Below are 16,440 nucleotides of genomic sequence, written 5' to 3'. Positions count from 1 at the left end.
GGTAAGTACAGTAGAAAAGAACTATTGAAAATCAAGCCAAATAGAAAAGAACAGCATCAAATACAAGAGTAGAAGACAAAGCAAATGGAAATCATGAGGGAAAAAATGTGTTTTAAATCCAATGTAGGACATTTAAAAAAAATAAATAAATACAACAAAATGTATAGCTCCACCTAGAAATTCCAACAACTACCCAGAGAAAAGTCTAGAATGTAAGAGCAGAATGAAGATGTTATCAAGGACATTACACCTAAAAGTTTACCAGGCCAGTAGGACACAGTGTCTATATGCAAAAAACTCACCCAGCATCCAGAACAGTGGAGAAGATTGCAAACAAATATTTATAATCAGACTTTAGGATCTTCCGAGGCATTTCAGGTGTCCAGGCCCAGGAATCACAAAAGCAAGATGGTTCTGGGCTTAACAGAGAACTATGCTAGTACTTTGAAGCCAGCCATGATGGCCCCTGCACTCCCAGCACTTGGCAGGAGGATCAGGAAAAAGACAAGACTCTGTGGGCTACAGTGTGATACCCTGTGTCAAAAGTTCAAATTAGCAAAAGAAGATGTGGAGATAAATGTTTCTGGCCCGCATCTCCGTGCTCTGGAACACCAAGTTTAAGACATTTTCAGGCAGACAGGACCTACGAGTGCTGCTGCCAGGGTGCCTGTCCTCAGGTGCTCTGGAAGGCAGTGTGCCACTGAGACAAGAGCCCAAACCAAGGAGGGGGAAGGAAAGAGATCCAGGGTGTGAGGAACTTAACGGAGGGAATCAGAAAAAGGACTGTTGCATGATGAGATTTGGTGCCCTAAGACACACCTATGTGTCAACCCCAGCAAACTGTAGCTTCAAACCAGAATAGAGGAAGTGAATGAGGCAGGCACCTGTGGATGAAGGAGACAGACACTAACCAGCCAGATTTGGAAAGAAGAGTCCGAGACAAAAGACATCAGGCAACAAGAAAGGGGACATTTAATTTGAGGGAAAGCGAGCATTGGATAAAGGAGAATGAACTCCAAGGTACAACAGGACTCAATAGTTGCTTTTAAAATATGGTTGCTTTTATTCAACAACAAAACAGCTGGTTGAGAAGAGGGAGGGAAAGGGAGCAGAAAGGACATGAGGAAGTTAAGCCATATTTGCCGTAAAAAGGTAAATGAATTAAAGAATAAACGAATGGATGAGTGAGTGAGTGAATGAATGAATGAGACCATGTATACACCTATTAAATACAGTGGAGCTAAATAAGGGAGGAAATGGCCAAAAGAATTATGGGTGACTGCACCCTAGAGGTGAGACTGGGCATGGAGAAAGTAGACCTGTGTGTAATCTCCTCCACTTCACCCTGAGTCTTTCAATACGATTCAACTTTGAATGTATGCTGATGCTAGTTTAAAATTCAAGACTGCGTGGCTACACCGCAGCTCAGGACACAGTCAAGTCTCAAATGTGTGCTTGAGGGAAAGACCCCTGGGACTGGATGATTGTGAAGATAACTGGGCAGACTAGGCTGGGCCTGGAAGTCGCAGAGGAGGTAAACCAGCAGAGAGGACTCCCGATATCTGGCGTGGGAAACACTAACTCACGGTGTCCTCCATGACAGCATGGGTTCATACATGGCATCAGTCCATAGTTCTTTACATTTCTGTACAAAGTGAACCACAGTAAGAGCCTCATCTAGATGCAGGAAAGCAAAATGTTGGGACCCCTTGGCAGTTACCTTGCAGGTAGCTTCATTCCAGAGAAGGTTGATGCATTCCAGCCTCTCATTGCTGAGCTACTATGGAGCTTTCAGAAGTCCGAATTCTAAGAGCCACAGACAACACTGGTCCCAGAAGAGTTAATCCTCAAGATCAGGTACATTAGGCAGAAAGCAGTCACTTTCAGGGGCCACAGCTTGGCGTCTGCTTAAAAGTTTGATGCTTTGGCTTTCATGGATTTTTAAAACTAATTTTTAATCTTTTAATACATCATGTTAATAAAATATTACAATAGCCCTCCCTTGAGCTTTCTTTGATTTCAGTTGCTTCTGCTCAGCCACAGCCTAAAATACTAAGTGGAAAATTCCAGAACTAATCTGGGGAATGTGATGACATTCATACCGTCCAACTCAGTACACACCCACCAGGAGGAAGCAGGAATTATCCCTTGGTCTAGTGTGAGTCTACTCCCACTGACCTACTGGCCACTCAACAGCCGTACTGGCTCTCAGCTCCATTCTCGTAGCATCGAATGGTTTGCCTTCCAGAACCCTCTCTCCTCATAGCCTAGCAGGCTCTCCAGCACCATCCCTGTCTTTTCATCATAGCACTCGGACATCAGGTCACCCACAGCATCCCAGACTATGTGGGCTCAGTACATTAAGATACTCTGACAGACTATGGCCTTGCACCTTTTATTGCAGTTATGCTATGGCTGTTCTTTATTAATAGTTGCTCGTCTCTCTCTTACTATGCTATTATGCCTAATCCATACGTTTATTTTGAACCGTAGGACGATGCACGATCAAGGGGAGCTACTGTTCTGAGCTTGCGGTGTTCCCTTAGTGTTTTGTGCTGGGCAAGTGAGGTTCCTCTATTCCCATCACTGGGGAGAGCTCACATCTTTGCTTAGCACTCTGCCAACAGCGTCCTGAGATGCTCCCCCCTCCCTGCTCCCCATGCAGCAGAAGTCATTAGGGAAAAAAACAAGAAAAGCATGCACGAGTCAAGGCATCCCTGACTTTTGCAAGCCCCCAGGGGAAGCCAGCAGTGGTCTGACTCTGTGCCCGCCCCCCTGCTTCCTGTTGGCTGTTTGAAGAGGGACAGAGTGAGTCTGCACCGTCTTCCTGGTGCTAGGAAATTTCTATGGAGGAGAAAAAAAAGACATCTGTGCATTCCTTCTTTCTGAAAACTTCATCCAAATGGTCCCTTGATACAGAGCCCTTCCATTTTCCAAGTCAATAAATTAAATGCTTGCTTGGTGATTGCTGGAATCGCTAGAGCTCATTATGGTTTGCACTGGTTTGAGGGGAAGTGTGAGGTAATTAATTATCATGTGTCTCTTGCCAGATGCTGTGCTGTGCTTTGGAAAGGCTATCTCTATAGTGTCTCAGGGCACCTCAGGAGACAGGTCCCACTGTAATCCTCATCGTATAGATTAAGAAACTGATGGCCAGAGAGGTTAGGTAACATGTGAGAGGTCGCCCAGCTGATAGAGGGTGGAGATGGAGTTAGATTTCTGTGGTTCTGACCATTGTTCTTGTGAGGCCTCCATCTGTGTTCCACTGCAGTAACAGAAATGCTGATCTTAGATCAGAATCTGAAATTTTAAGATCCTTGGGATGTCGTGCAGGACCCTGAGTGAGCATACCTTCTAGACCCGGCCTCAGGGCCTCGTTTCCTTGTCTGAACTGAAAGGATCCGAGAGCTGTGATGATTCCGGCCCTGATACACCTATGAATAAACTATCTGGACCAATATTTCCAGCCGTCACATGCCCTGCTGTTCCTGGTTCTGAAAATGTAAAGTCTAGGAGGGCGATTCGCCTGTAGGCTAAGAAGCTTGGTCCTATAATCTGAGATAAGCATCAGTAGAGACAAATTCAGGAGAGAGTCTTGGAAAGCACCCTGGTGTCTTCAGGACCGTAGTTGAGAGGGTTCCATGGCTACTTGAACCCTGAGAGTCTTTCTTCTCCCTTTGCTCTGAGGGTCCTGGGTCAGCAACAGGCGGAGAGGTGGAGAGGCAGGTCTTTCCAGAGACATGCTGTGCTGTAGTCTGGGTGTGCCAGGCAACAGGGCCTGAAAGGAACGGACCCTCAAGGATCCCTAAGTATTCAGGAGAAAGGAGCTTCAGCAAACTCATGTCTCATTATGAGGCTGGAGACAAAAAAAAAAAAAAAGGTAGCCTAGGACCCAGCCTGGGAGAAATGTTCTTACCAGCCCTTAAAGAGCAATGGTGATAGGAGAAGCCAGTGAACTGCAGTGCAGGGGAGTCTTTGATGGGAAACTGGACCAGTCTAGAAACCCAGGTTCACCCATGGTCTTTTGGGATGACCCTAGAAGCTCGAGGAGTTAGCATATGTCCTAGAGGAAGCTGCCATTCTCCTGAAGGAAATGGAGAGGGTTGCTGTGTTTTCCAGAGCTTAGGGAAATTAGGAAAGCATGAGTATCCAGGAAGTTGCAGTCACAGCCAAACAGGTTCATCCAAGGATGCTTCCTTCTTCCTCCACAGCTGGCTGTGATTGTAGCCTAGATCAGTGATTGACACTGGAACCCCCACCTTTGAATGGGAAAGACCTTGGGTACCCGGAACCATTGTCCCTCCCCACCACGGGAACACACAGTGACCCCACCTTCCACACACTATTTCCCCCCAACACATGGAAACCAGGACATCTGCACTGATGCCCCCCTCCCCTTCCCTGACTTGCTGGGAAACCTTGTGATCACCAAACAAGATTACAGTCCACCATCGTCACTTGGGGCCTCAGAGATCAAAAGAGCTATTGTATGGCTCTTTGTTGACCTTGCACAGAGACTTGGACTTTCTACCCTTAAACGAGAGTGAGGGGCTTATTATCCAGTTCTTGGGGATTATATGAACCCTCACATTCTTTACAGTGGAACAACATCTCTTAATCACCTTTGGTTCAGAAGTGCTAGATTCCTGTGCATCTCAGGGTTACTAGTCATCATGTAACATAAAAGTCAGGGGAGAAGCAGCTGACCCTATGGACATAGGCAGACGCCTTGTACCTATGACCTCCTGATAATGTCAGGCACAAGACCTGTTCCTGTTCTCCCGTCCTGTCTCCTTCCCTTCAGAATATTGTGGTCCCCAATTACTCAGAGCTGCAGGAGGCCTGCCAGGGAAGAAATTAGAGCTACACATCAGCTATTCTATATTTACCACCTGATGGCCAAGGAGGATCTATCTTCTGTACAATTAAATGAAAAGAGTTTTAATATCAGCAAAGCAAAGGACTCTAGCAACAATGGAGAATTAGGTTAGAGGCAGCAATTGGATTAGTGCCGAGCTGCAAGTGAAATGAAGACTTGGACACGGGAGTGTTATCCTTCTCCTGTGACAGGCTCTTCCTTGGCGGGGCGGGGGGGGGGGGGTAGGGAGGGTCTGGGATGGGAGGAGTTGGGCTGGATTCCTAAAGCTAACCCAACTCCCACCCCGAGGGATGAGAGGTCAGAAGAGGCAACCTTTCTTAAAATCCTCTGTAGCTGAGCAGATAAGGGGATATATTTGTGGTCATGGATGCCACTCTGGTACCTCCCACTCATACCATCCAGCTGGCACGTCCCCAGCTGAGAAATAAACCTGCACAGGGTCCTAACATCCATCCCTCCTCCCTAAGCTGTCATCACCTTTCCCCAGGACTGCTGCTGTCACCGTCTATCCTCTGTCTCTTCTCTCTTGTGCTCACCCTGTAACTACATGGTGTGTTCCCCTTGAACCAGCCTCCCTCCCTGGAGGATGCATCAGGAGACAGAAACATATGTTCTCAGGTGACAGTTCCTGTGATCACAGCAAAGACATCACATGTGTGGAGAGCACAGACCACTAATGGCCCTTTCTTTATCTTTCCAATTTCCGGGTTGTTTTCCTTGAGCTTATTAAATGGAGTGTTCATCCAGGAAAAAATGGGGGGGGGGGGAACACAGCTCATTGCTTCTGATTGCCTATTCTATGGCCACTGTTCCAGACCTGACTGCAGACCCAGGGCCTTGGTTAGAAACTAGAGCAGCTCCTTCCCACAGCTGTGGAAGCGTGGGTGTCAGAACTCCCATCAGCCCTGGGAAGCATCCTCGCTTGCTTGGCCCTATGAAGACATACTCATCCTCACCCTATCTCTCTGAGCCTCTGAAAGGAAAACTCCATAGCCAACTGGGTCTTATCTATTCACCTACCTTATGACGCCAAGTCCTCCTTTTACCCAAGTCTTCTAGAACTAGTCCAAGTTTTCTCAAGCTGACAGGAGTCATCTGGAGAAACGGAAACCATTAGTCATTACCACTTAGCCCCCACATCTGGCAGACCCAAGAATCAACTGGAGATCTTGAATTATTATCCCAAGTATAGGAGGAAAAATTTCAGGAAGCAAAATGGCCTCCAAAGAAATAGCATTAGATAACAGGACTCTCTGGTCCACAAATCAGCGAAGAGCCAAAGAAATGAAGCAGGGGCCACAAAAACAACATGATGAATAAAGGGGATGTGTCTGGGTATTTAATACCTAAAACTAGGAGGCAATATATATATATATATACACATATATATATATACACACACACATATACATACATATATATTTGTATATATATATATATTTGTGTATATATATATACATATATATATACATATATATACATATATATATATACATAAATATATATATATACATATATATATTTGGTTTTTTGAGACAGGGTTTCTCTGTGTAGCCCTGGTTGTCCTGGAACTCACTCTGTAGACCAGGCTGGCCTCGAACTCAGAAATCGCTTCATGGGCGACACAGCAAGTCACACTGTGCACAGAAAGACAGCCAACTATAGCCACGGTTCTTTCCACTGTCTGTACTCTATAAAGGAACCAAAATAGGAAATCAAATTTGCTGTTGCCTCTGCCTCCCAAGTGCTGGGATTAAAAGTGTGTGCCACCACCCCTGGCTGCAAAAAATAACTTCTACAGACCTCTGGAGGAAAGCATACTAAAATACTAGAAATAGATGTAGACACATCTGAGAGACTAGAGTAGAGTCATGAAGTCATTCCTCCCTCACCAGCCATGTGATCTTACTTCTAAGATATCCGTTGGATACCAAAATTCTGAGACAGTAAAGTTCCTAACACAAAACAGCACGGTATTCATGCTTCACACACATTTAGTATATTTAAAACATCTCTGGAATTCTTATATTACCCAATATAAAATAAGTGCCAAGCAAATAATTATTGTACTTACCAGAAAAACAAATCTGTGCACGACCAGAACAGATAATATTTTTTTCTGAATACTTAACACCCACATAGGGCCACTGTGCTCTAATGACTTTAGGGGTGTCATGGGAACCACTATACTAAAATCTCTTTGTGGGCATCACAGGGACCACTGTAATGTTGCTAAAGGTACTTGCCTTGCTTCATGGGCAACACAGCAAGTCACGCTGTGCACGGAAAGACAGCCAACTATAGCCACGGTTCTTTCCACTGTCTGTACTCTATAAAGGAACCAAAATAGGAAACCAAATCTGCTGTTGCCTGTACATGGAGTATGTTCTTCTAGCTGGGCTACCTTGTCTGGCTTCAGTGGGAGAGGATGTGCTTAGCCTCACAAAGATGTGGTGTGCCAGGGTGGGGGGATACCCAGGGGGACCCCATCCACTCAGAGGAGAAGGGAGGGGGTGGGGAAAGAATTGTGGAAGGGGCAGAGAGCAGGATGTAAAGTGAATAAGTAAAATATTTTAAAAATCTGGAAAAAAAAGATGCCAAATATGAGCATGGTTGATGCTGTGTAAATACATACATACATACATACATACATACATACACACACACACACACACACACACACACACACACACACACACACACACACACACAAGATAAGCCAGAGCACTTACCACTGTACTGTTCAGGAGGGACTGGGTGCTTAACAAATCTGCACGCTTCAAGCTTTCTCCCAGTACCTGAGGTAGCTGTGTGTCATCGTTCACACTTTATCCATCTGACGTTGCATTACTCAGCCCTGTAGCCAGTAGTCTCGTACAGCTTGTCTTCCTCATCCTGATTGCTCCCTGTTCCCAAACAAGAGCCAGTCACTCTTCTCTGACAGTCTCGTGAGTGTCCTAAAGTCCCTCTTGAGGGCAAGACTTTGGAGGGGTGGCCCAGATGGTTTGTTCCCTAACCTCTTCCCAGGGGGGCGCCTTCCCTTTTCACATCCCCATCACACATGACTGTATTGCTCACCCTTCTTAACTTTGGTTGCAGGCTTTGTCATGGAATCTCTTCGCCTCACTTTTCTCATAAGATAAAGCAGGGGGAGAAGCAACGTTGCATCACTGGACTGTGCTGAGGTGCAGTAAAGAGGACAAGACTACGTTGTTTAGAACATGGAGTCTGTAGTGTCTAGAGAATAAGAAGGTTAGCTATCCTTATCATTATGCCATGGACAGCCAATGTCTCCCTTTGGCTCCTGCCACATCCAGAAGTCTCATGAGTGACCTCCTAGGCAGGAGCTGTGTGTTTAAGAACTCGTCCTCGTAGGCTTTGTGATGGCTTCAGGAAGGAGTAAAACAGCCACCTCCTTCCTTGAAGTGCCCATGATGAAGACAGCGGCTGGGCCATAGCTGACCCATCTTCTTGTACTGGCATTGTTGCATCTGCTTTTCACTTGCGTTATTGAAAGCAAAGACAACTCACCAATTCCCTTCAAAAGCCAGCCTGATTTTCACATAAAGAATGTCACCTTCTCTTCTGGGTGTGCCTCATAGAAACAAGAGGCTCCATTTAACTAAAACACATGGAAATAATAAACCAGGCTTCTGGCCCTAGTATTTGTCTTTTCCCAGCAGAGTCCTTGGATAATGGGCCCTCCACGTGGTCCATAGACATGCACAATCATAATCAAATAGCCTGACTCCTAGATGACTTAGCTGGGGCCACTGTGACAAACAATCCCGGCTAGGATACTCCTAGAACAGAAATTTGTTTCCTCATAGTTCCACATGGCTAGGAGCCCAAAATCATTGCCTTGGAAGGCTGTGCTTTGACCTCACTCTTTCCTTGGCTTGTGGGTGTATTTCCTTTTTCATGACTTTTCTTCTTTTCTGCCTCTGCCTCAATCACCTCTTCTCATCACGACACCAACATATTGGCGTAGAGCCTCCCCAGGGATATCATTTTACCTTAATGACATCTTTAAAGCCCTGGTTAGGCTTCAGGTATAGCTCAGCTAAAGCATGTGCCTAGCACGTCTGAGCTCTCAGGTTCCACCGTCACTCAGCGCCACCAAAAATACAGTGAAAAGTTCTAGGTCCAAATGAGCACATTTTGGGCAGTAAGGTTTGACAGCTCAAGGCGGGGATTTGAGGAAGAACTGAGGAGCCTGTGGTACCTTGGGTCCTCAGGTTACAGCTACTTCATTTCCAATCATGTACTATGAGCTCACTGCTCTGGTATCTCACCTCAACCCTACTCCTCCAGGATCTCTCCAAAGCTGACCTCCTCTCCTGCAAGAAGTCTTCATCCCGCCCCAGCTGCAGCCTCCTCCCACATCTGAACCTCTTATCTCAGACCCTTGCCTCTCAGCCTGGGTTTCTGTGGAGAGCTAATCTCCCAATTGGGCCCTGAAATGTGGAGGAGCAGGGTCATACCAAGAGGGAGATGGGGGAGTGCCAGAATGAATGGCTGGGAGTTGGGGGTTGGGGTGGGGGCAACCAGACCAGCATAACCTGAAGGCAGGGACTTAGGAGCAGGAAGATACCTGGGTCTATTTGTCCTTCTTGCTCTCTGCCCTGGCCTAGCTACCAGATGTTCGCGATGTCCCCAGGGACTCCCCCGCCTCCAGTCCTGAGGTGGTCAAAGGGAACCCCTGTGATTTCTAGGTGGAGAAAAGCATGGCTGTGTCCTAACCTAGTCTCGTCCCAACTTGTGCTTCAGATCCCTGCTGCAGCCTTGACCGGTTGCTCTTTTGGCTCCAGGCCTCTCAGCTGCTTGAGACTATGCTGTGGGTGAGAACGAGTCAAAGGCACGGCCAGTGAAATCCTTGGGGGTCCAGCATTATTTGTTTTCACCAGTGTGTTTTGGTCACTGGAACAGTTTCTGGCACACAGCATAGCAGAGGCTCAACAGGAAAATCTGAATACATGAGAGAGAAGGATGAGCAAGCATAGTCTCTGACCTTTTGTGTGCTGTGGAGATGGAGAGTCCCCTCCAGGACCCAGCTAGTAGGGGGTCCCTCAAGGCACCAGCTGAGGAAACAGGAAGGAATCTATGGCTATGGACTTGACCCTTGAGCTTGGGTCAAGAGAGCAAGGGCAGACAGGAAGTTCTAAATACTAATAAACTGACCCAGTGAGTATACTGTTACCAAGCACGTGAGGTAGATGCCCGGACACCAGCCAAATAAAGCAAATAAAGCAAAAAAAACAAAAACAAAACAAAACAAAAAACAAAAAACAAAAAACAAACTTGGAGTCTGAGGCACACCTGCCTTGCCTCTGGTTCCCTGGCTGTCCTAGACCTTAACTGAGCCCCTTCTCTTTCATGCCCTTAGTTCCTAGTTTCCAGTATGGCAAGAAGGTATCAATAGCCCTCTAGTGGGCTGCAGAGATGGCTCAGTGGCTAAGAGCCCTGACAACTCTTTCAGAAGTCCTGACTTCAATTCCCAGCAACCACATGGTGGCTCACAACCATCTATAATGGGATCCGATGCCCTCTTCTGGTGTGTCTGACAGCTACAGTGTACTTACATTAAAAAAAAAATCTTAAAAAAAAATAGCCCTCTAGCTCTAATGATCACGTTTCTCTTGGGCCTTGGGAGAGTCTATCCCAAGAAGGTAAGCAGTGGTCTCCCCAGAGACATTCAGAAAGGACTGTCCATCTCAAAGGGCAAGGGGGAGCATGGGAGTTCAGATCCTGGAAAGGTTGCAAGAGAGAAGGGAGTTCAGATCGAGTAAGGGCTGCAGTGAGAACTAGCTTTGCCCTGACTCCCACGCCTCCAGCCAGCCCTGCAGAACTCAGCAACCCGGAGTTCCTTGGCCCCAGGGGTGCTGAAAGAGCCCTGTAGGCTTCACAGGGTCAAGGCCATGACATTCTCTAGGGGGACCCAGGCTGCCTGCAGGAGTTCCAAAGATCACATATAAAGCAGTTGGAGGATCTCAGGCTGGGAGGCCAGAGATCTGCTCTCAGCCCCTGCCTGGATGCAGATTCCCTGCGTGGCCACCGTCAAACTGCTCTCACTGCCTTGTTACTGGCACAAGTTCTGAGTCCTGAAGACCCAAAGCTGTTTCCGTGGTGCCCACAGGAAGGAAATCCTAGTCAGGCACACACCACTGCAGCCTATGTCCTTGGCCTCCCTGAGCAGATACCGTCTGCTTGGCACGTCTGTGTGAGCAGTCTTCCTTACGAAGCCTGGCCCAGGGTGCTTCATGTAGGTTTACAGCCAGCAGTATGGAGCCAGATCCTGTACCAAAGCAGAATTCCACACAGGGAAAGGCCCCTGGGGCAAAAAAAAAAAAAAAAAAAAAGAGCCTCAGAAACAGATGAGCAGGAGATCTTGGGCTCAAGGAATAAGGAAGAATTCAGAGTTCCAGTCTTCTTTATACCTACTTTTATCTGATTTTATTTCTAAGCATTTTCTTTCCTTTTTTCACATCACAAATTGCCATTTCTTCCTTATGATAATGATTTATTTGGCATTTATAATGTGTAAGATATAGTGCAAATTAATTAAACATCGCCACAGCCAGTCGGTGAGATCCCACCCAGAGTCTCGCCTCCAGAGCACACAGAACTGGCCCATGTCTCTGGCTGGTACAGTCTCGTCTCTCTAATGCCTGTCCCGACGCAGGTGATATTGAACACACTAAATAAAGACGTCCACCTTCATGGAACACATATTCTAATTCAGGGAAACAATGAAAAGCTAAGTAAGGGAGCTAAGTTGCATTCCAACAGGAGGGGACACACAGAAAACTGCAGAGAGAGGAAGGGGCGCGATTCTGAGTGGAAGGAGCCATCTGTTCAGAAGAGCCCACGAAGGTGAAGGAGTAACCCATGCAGACATCTGAGGACATGGCGGGTGCAAGGAGCCTGGATGAGGAACAGTAAATAGACCAGCGTGCTGGAACGAAGCCATTGAAGTAAAAGCAAGAGATGGTCCTGATGCAAGGCACACAGGCCGTCCGGTTACTCAGTGTTTGGCTCTGAGTGAAGTAAGGAACCCCAGGAAACCTGGGCAAATGATATAGATTGAGTGGTATAAGCAATAGGAGGGACAGGCTGTGGACTGGGGAGCTGACTAGCTTACTTAGTGACTCCACCCCTCACTTGGATCCCCCTGAGGAAGAAGAGCCCAAGAGTTCAGAGCCCATTAGCCCTGAAAGTGAGCCCTGAGCTAGGGACTTGGGCCAGTGGGAGAAGGAGGCAGGCCTAAGGAGCAGTTAATACTGTGGTCTGAGCCACTCTGAGCAGTATGGGTTCCTATGGTACATCAGCCCCTAGAAATGTAGTGTCTATCCACCTGCAGCTGCTTGCTGTGGATTGAAGGCAAAAGAAGAGACTAGCGAAGTCCTCGGGATGGGTGAGTCTGGGCCCATGGATTGCTCAACAGACCCCACTGGAACCGGGCATGACCCCCCTCAGTCTGGCTCACTTCTCACAAGCCTCCAGATTACCAGAGGAAACTATCGCTTCTATCCAGACCAATAGAATCTTTTAGTGCTTCCAGGAAGGTGTCCTGAGGGAACTTGGCAGGAGTCATATATAGTTCGGGATAAAGAGGGAGATGACCAATGAGGTAAGGTAAAGGGTAGGCCCACATCTGTTTGTGCTCAGGCTATCCAGAGCTCAGAGATACAGAACAGATAGAGCTCGTGACCCAGAGCTGAGCCCAGAAGCTAAGAGGAGCAAGCAGATTAACTTCTCCGAATCTCAACTTCTCATCTATGAAATGGGCTGAATGTTTCCAAACTTTATGAAGCTTAAAAAGTGAAACAAGGGGCCCTAGCTATAGCTTGGTGGTTAACGGCACTTGCTACTCTTGCAAGGAAGCCAGGTTTAGTTCCCAGCACCCACATGGCTGGGAACTAAACCTAGCTAGTCATGGCTCACTGCCACTGAGAGAATACATGCACGTAGCCTTGTGACTGTCTTTTCCAAGTCATGTCCAGCATAAGACCTCAACTTAGGGTGTTACTTCGGGACCTCTGAAAAGTGAGCTTTCTTCCTGCTGAGCATTTTCAGGGGCTATACAGAATGAGTTTCTACATTAGACATATTCAGTCATATTCAGAGTAGATTGTACACTTTGCTGCCAGCCTGCTGGTAGAAGGGTCATATGCCATTTCCACTCAGCTGTGCCCAAAATCACGGAGCTAGCTGCCTCTTTCCTCACTTGTGACATGGAGCTGGTGGTAACTGTTCAGCAAGCTCTTTAAATGGCATGCGTGCACACACTTGAATCCTAGAACAGCGCCTGGCACTTGGATCGTTTTTTCATTGCTCAGTCAGATGCAGCCACTCCTTGGCTGCAGGCCAGAAGATTGTGGTGCCAGCAAATGCCATATGGGGCCTTGGGCTAGCACTTTTTCTCTCTGTAACCTCCACATTTAATGATTTAGGTTCTCCTGGGATCAGGTGAGTAGGAGCAAAGTGGACCTATGTCTAACCATCCACCCGGCCCTGGACCCCCTTGCAGACCCCATCCATTGTCCATGAACAAGACACTCACTGGCTTGGGAGAAGATTCACTCACAGGATCACAGAGAGGTCTTTGCAGAGACACCAATGCTAGTCATGTCTGAAAAGCCTTGTCCCACGTTCCCTAGGTGAACACGGAGAGCCCTGAGCCCATAAGGTCCAAAGGAGTGAAGCCTGGGAGCAGGGCTCAGTAGACTAGTGTGTGTCTCACTGAGCTCCCTGGAGAGCTGAGTGAACTCCCACAGAGTCATGCTTCTGGTCTTGGAGAGTGATAAAGCCAGGAGGATTGCTTTTGGGTTTCTTCCTGGTACCCTTGCACCCAACCACCAAGTGTTAAAGGCCATAGAAACCATTGAGGACTCACTGATCAACCACACAGGGTCCAGAGAGCTTGCCTTCTCCCTACCCAGGCACCATCATGCTGTCAGGCAACCCCGCCCTTCGAGAGCTGCAGTGACCAGCCTTACATCTCAGCCTCAGGCTCAGTGTCTGCTCTTGGGAGCAAAGAAGACCATTTCCTACCATCTAGGTAGTAGAGCGGGGAGCCAAGCTGTGAGAGGAGACATAAATAAAAGGCAGCCTGCGAGCAGCCAACGTGGCCCCTGGCACCAGCACTGTGTGTTCAATAAGAGCTGGGCTTTCTCCCTTCCATGCCTCTCAGCCAAGCTTGGTCCACCCCTGAAGTCCCAACTCCCAGCAGAGACTTCCCCCCCAGCACCCCCCTCTCCCCTCCACCTTCTTCCGGGAGCCTGTTCTGTAAGCAGGTCTTGTGGTAGCAGCCTCAGCCTTAATTTTAGTTCTGGGCTGGGTAATTTCCCGTGATTACAGGCCCTGTCAGTATAGCAAGCACTCCAGCTGCTAGCAAGCCAGCAGGCCTCATCAGAGCAGGGCCAGGCACATGTTCACACACGTGCCTCACCCTCAGGGACACATACGAGAGAGCATGTGTGTGCACTAGCAAGCATTTGCACACTCACACTTGCACACTGATGCATGCACACTCACATATATGTACACACTCAAATGAACATTCAGCTTATTCAGGACCAGGACCCGGGCGTCCTCAGCCAAGTTGTGTGTACATAGCCTGCACCATGTTCATCTTACCAGCGAGAACTCTCTGTGCCGTGCACATGTATAGCATCCCCTCTCCCACCCCCAGAGCAAATGATGAGTCTGACAACAAGGACAGGGACAGCAGACATAACGGGGCACTGTGGGACAAGGGCTTTTCTCAGGGACCCTCCCCTTCCTGCCAGAATCTTTCTCTTCTCTCTCCCCTAGGCTTTCCAGGCTAGCACTAGAAAGCAACGCCTTATCCCCTTCCTCATAAGCACTCTGTGTGTTCATGCCGGTGCTTCCATGGCTCGACAGTGTCCCAGGAAGAACATGTGCTGGAAGATCCCGGGGTGGCAGTGTTAGAGTTGAGGAGGTATTAGAAAGTAGAGCCATGTGGCATGTAATTAAGTCAGAACTACTCATGGAAAGAACTAATACTGATATTGGGGAATGAGCTAATTCTTAAGAGAATGGGGTGCTACAAAGCTGTTCCTGGTGTTCAGACTCCCCTTTCTGCCTTGCCCTGTGAAGTCTTCAAACACACACCCTTCCGCATGTGCTCCCAGTGTGATGCATCCACCACGTGTTGAGGAACCTAGAGGTCCTCACCAAATCTGAGATGTCCCCATGTTCTTGGGCACCTAGAACTGTGAGTTAATCTCATGCCTGGTTTTTACGAATTACTCAACTTCAAGCATTTTGTCCTAGCAACACAAAACAGTTGAAGACAGACATCTGCTATGGATCATGACTAGGACCCACTCCATCTGTGGATATGGCTGTAAGTGAAGCAGAGGGAAGACTGGCCATATAAATGGAATGCTTCGATAATGTATAGCTGGTCCTTGCTGTATAGGACTTCCTGGCTGGCTAGCTCCAGAGCTGACACTTACTGCACGTTCACAGACATTCTGGACCATTTGAGAGGCTTGACACACAGTGCTCAGCCAAATGAGAGGACACTCTGCTTTTTTGTTCCAGGTGTCCTACTTTAAAAACAAATGTCACGTCAGGGAGGTGATAAGGTTTATTTTGTCCCTATTTGTTACATGGGCTGTGAAGGACAAGAGAGTCTCAGTTTAGGGTCTGCATGGAGTCTGATGCAGCATGATGTGACTTACACACGGAAAACTGTGACAAGAGGATGGGTTAGGACATCACCCTGGTTAGAATGATTTGGATGATCCTTATTGGTTGGCTGGAAGAACTGGGTGACCCTTTGTGGGACATCTTATAGGACAATCACAGACGCAAGCTTGAGCTTCAGGGAACTACTTGGTGGTGTCCCTATAGGAGGAATGCCTACTGAGCTTTCCCCGGGCCCCACACGGCATCTTTGCTCCCCATCCAACTACCTTCTACATGGAGTTTCCTGTGCTCTAGCACCACAGAGACTAGCTTTGAGCCTTCATATGCAGACATGATCATGGAGAGACACACAGAATTTTGCCTCTGCCTTCTTGCCAGCCCCTTTTTCCGACTTTCTCCTTTCAAGCCATCCCCACAGCTGCATTGACAGCTCGACCACCCATTTCACATGCCCTTCTTCTCCTGTGTCCCCCAGACAGGCCTAGGTCTGAAGATCTTATCCCTGACTGTAGCATCCCTGGGCACAGCCTGCCTGAGGGTGGCCAAACACAGATGGCTATGGAGCCCAGGCTCCATATTCCTCATTCCTATGGGCTTGAGTAAGGGGCTTCCAAGGGGGTGTAGGCAATGGGCAGAGCTGTGGCTTGGCCCATCTGGTCTGTGCTGAGCCCTTGATGAGGAAAAACTGGTTTCAGAGCTACCGCACAGCAAGGCTGCTGGCTGAGCCACTGAAGGCCTTCTGTGAGGACATGAGAAGCCCTCAAATTCCACCCAGACTGCTCCTGTCTGCTTACCTCACATCATGATATCCAAGGCCACTGGATGTCTGGGAGGGCCCTCTGTGAAGGCCATCTGTCCAGCAAGAGACCAGAGCTACACAT

At 47.9% G+C, this 16,440-nt stretch overlaps 1 long non-coding RNA gene across 1 annotated transcript; it reads right to left on the bottom strand.

Moving 5' to 3' along the window:
* Positions 1–1,041: 1,041 nt before the first annotated feature.
* Positions 1,042–16,440, bottom strand: 6430584L05Rik (RIKEN cDNA 6430584L05 gene). The gene is made up of 4 exons (NR_046179.1): positions 16,354–16,440; positions 7,612–7,785; positions 5,900–5,974; positions 1,042–3,856 (listed from the first exon to the last, which is right to left on the bottom strand). It is a non-coding gene; the product is annotated as an RIKEN cDNA 6430584L05 gene (long non-coding RNA).

Source organism: Mus musculus, chromosome 6 (genome assembly GCF_000001635.26).
Source record: "Mus musculus strain C57BL/6J chromosome 6, GRCm38.p6 C57BL/6J".
NCBI classification, from domain to species: domain Eukaryota; kingdom Metazoa; phylum Chordata; class Mammalia; order Rodentia; family Muridae; genus Mus; species Mus musculus.
This window is presented reverse-complemented; position numbering and strand designations above follow the sequence as displayed.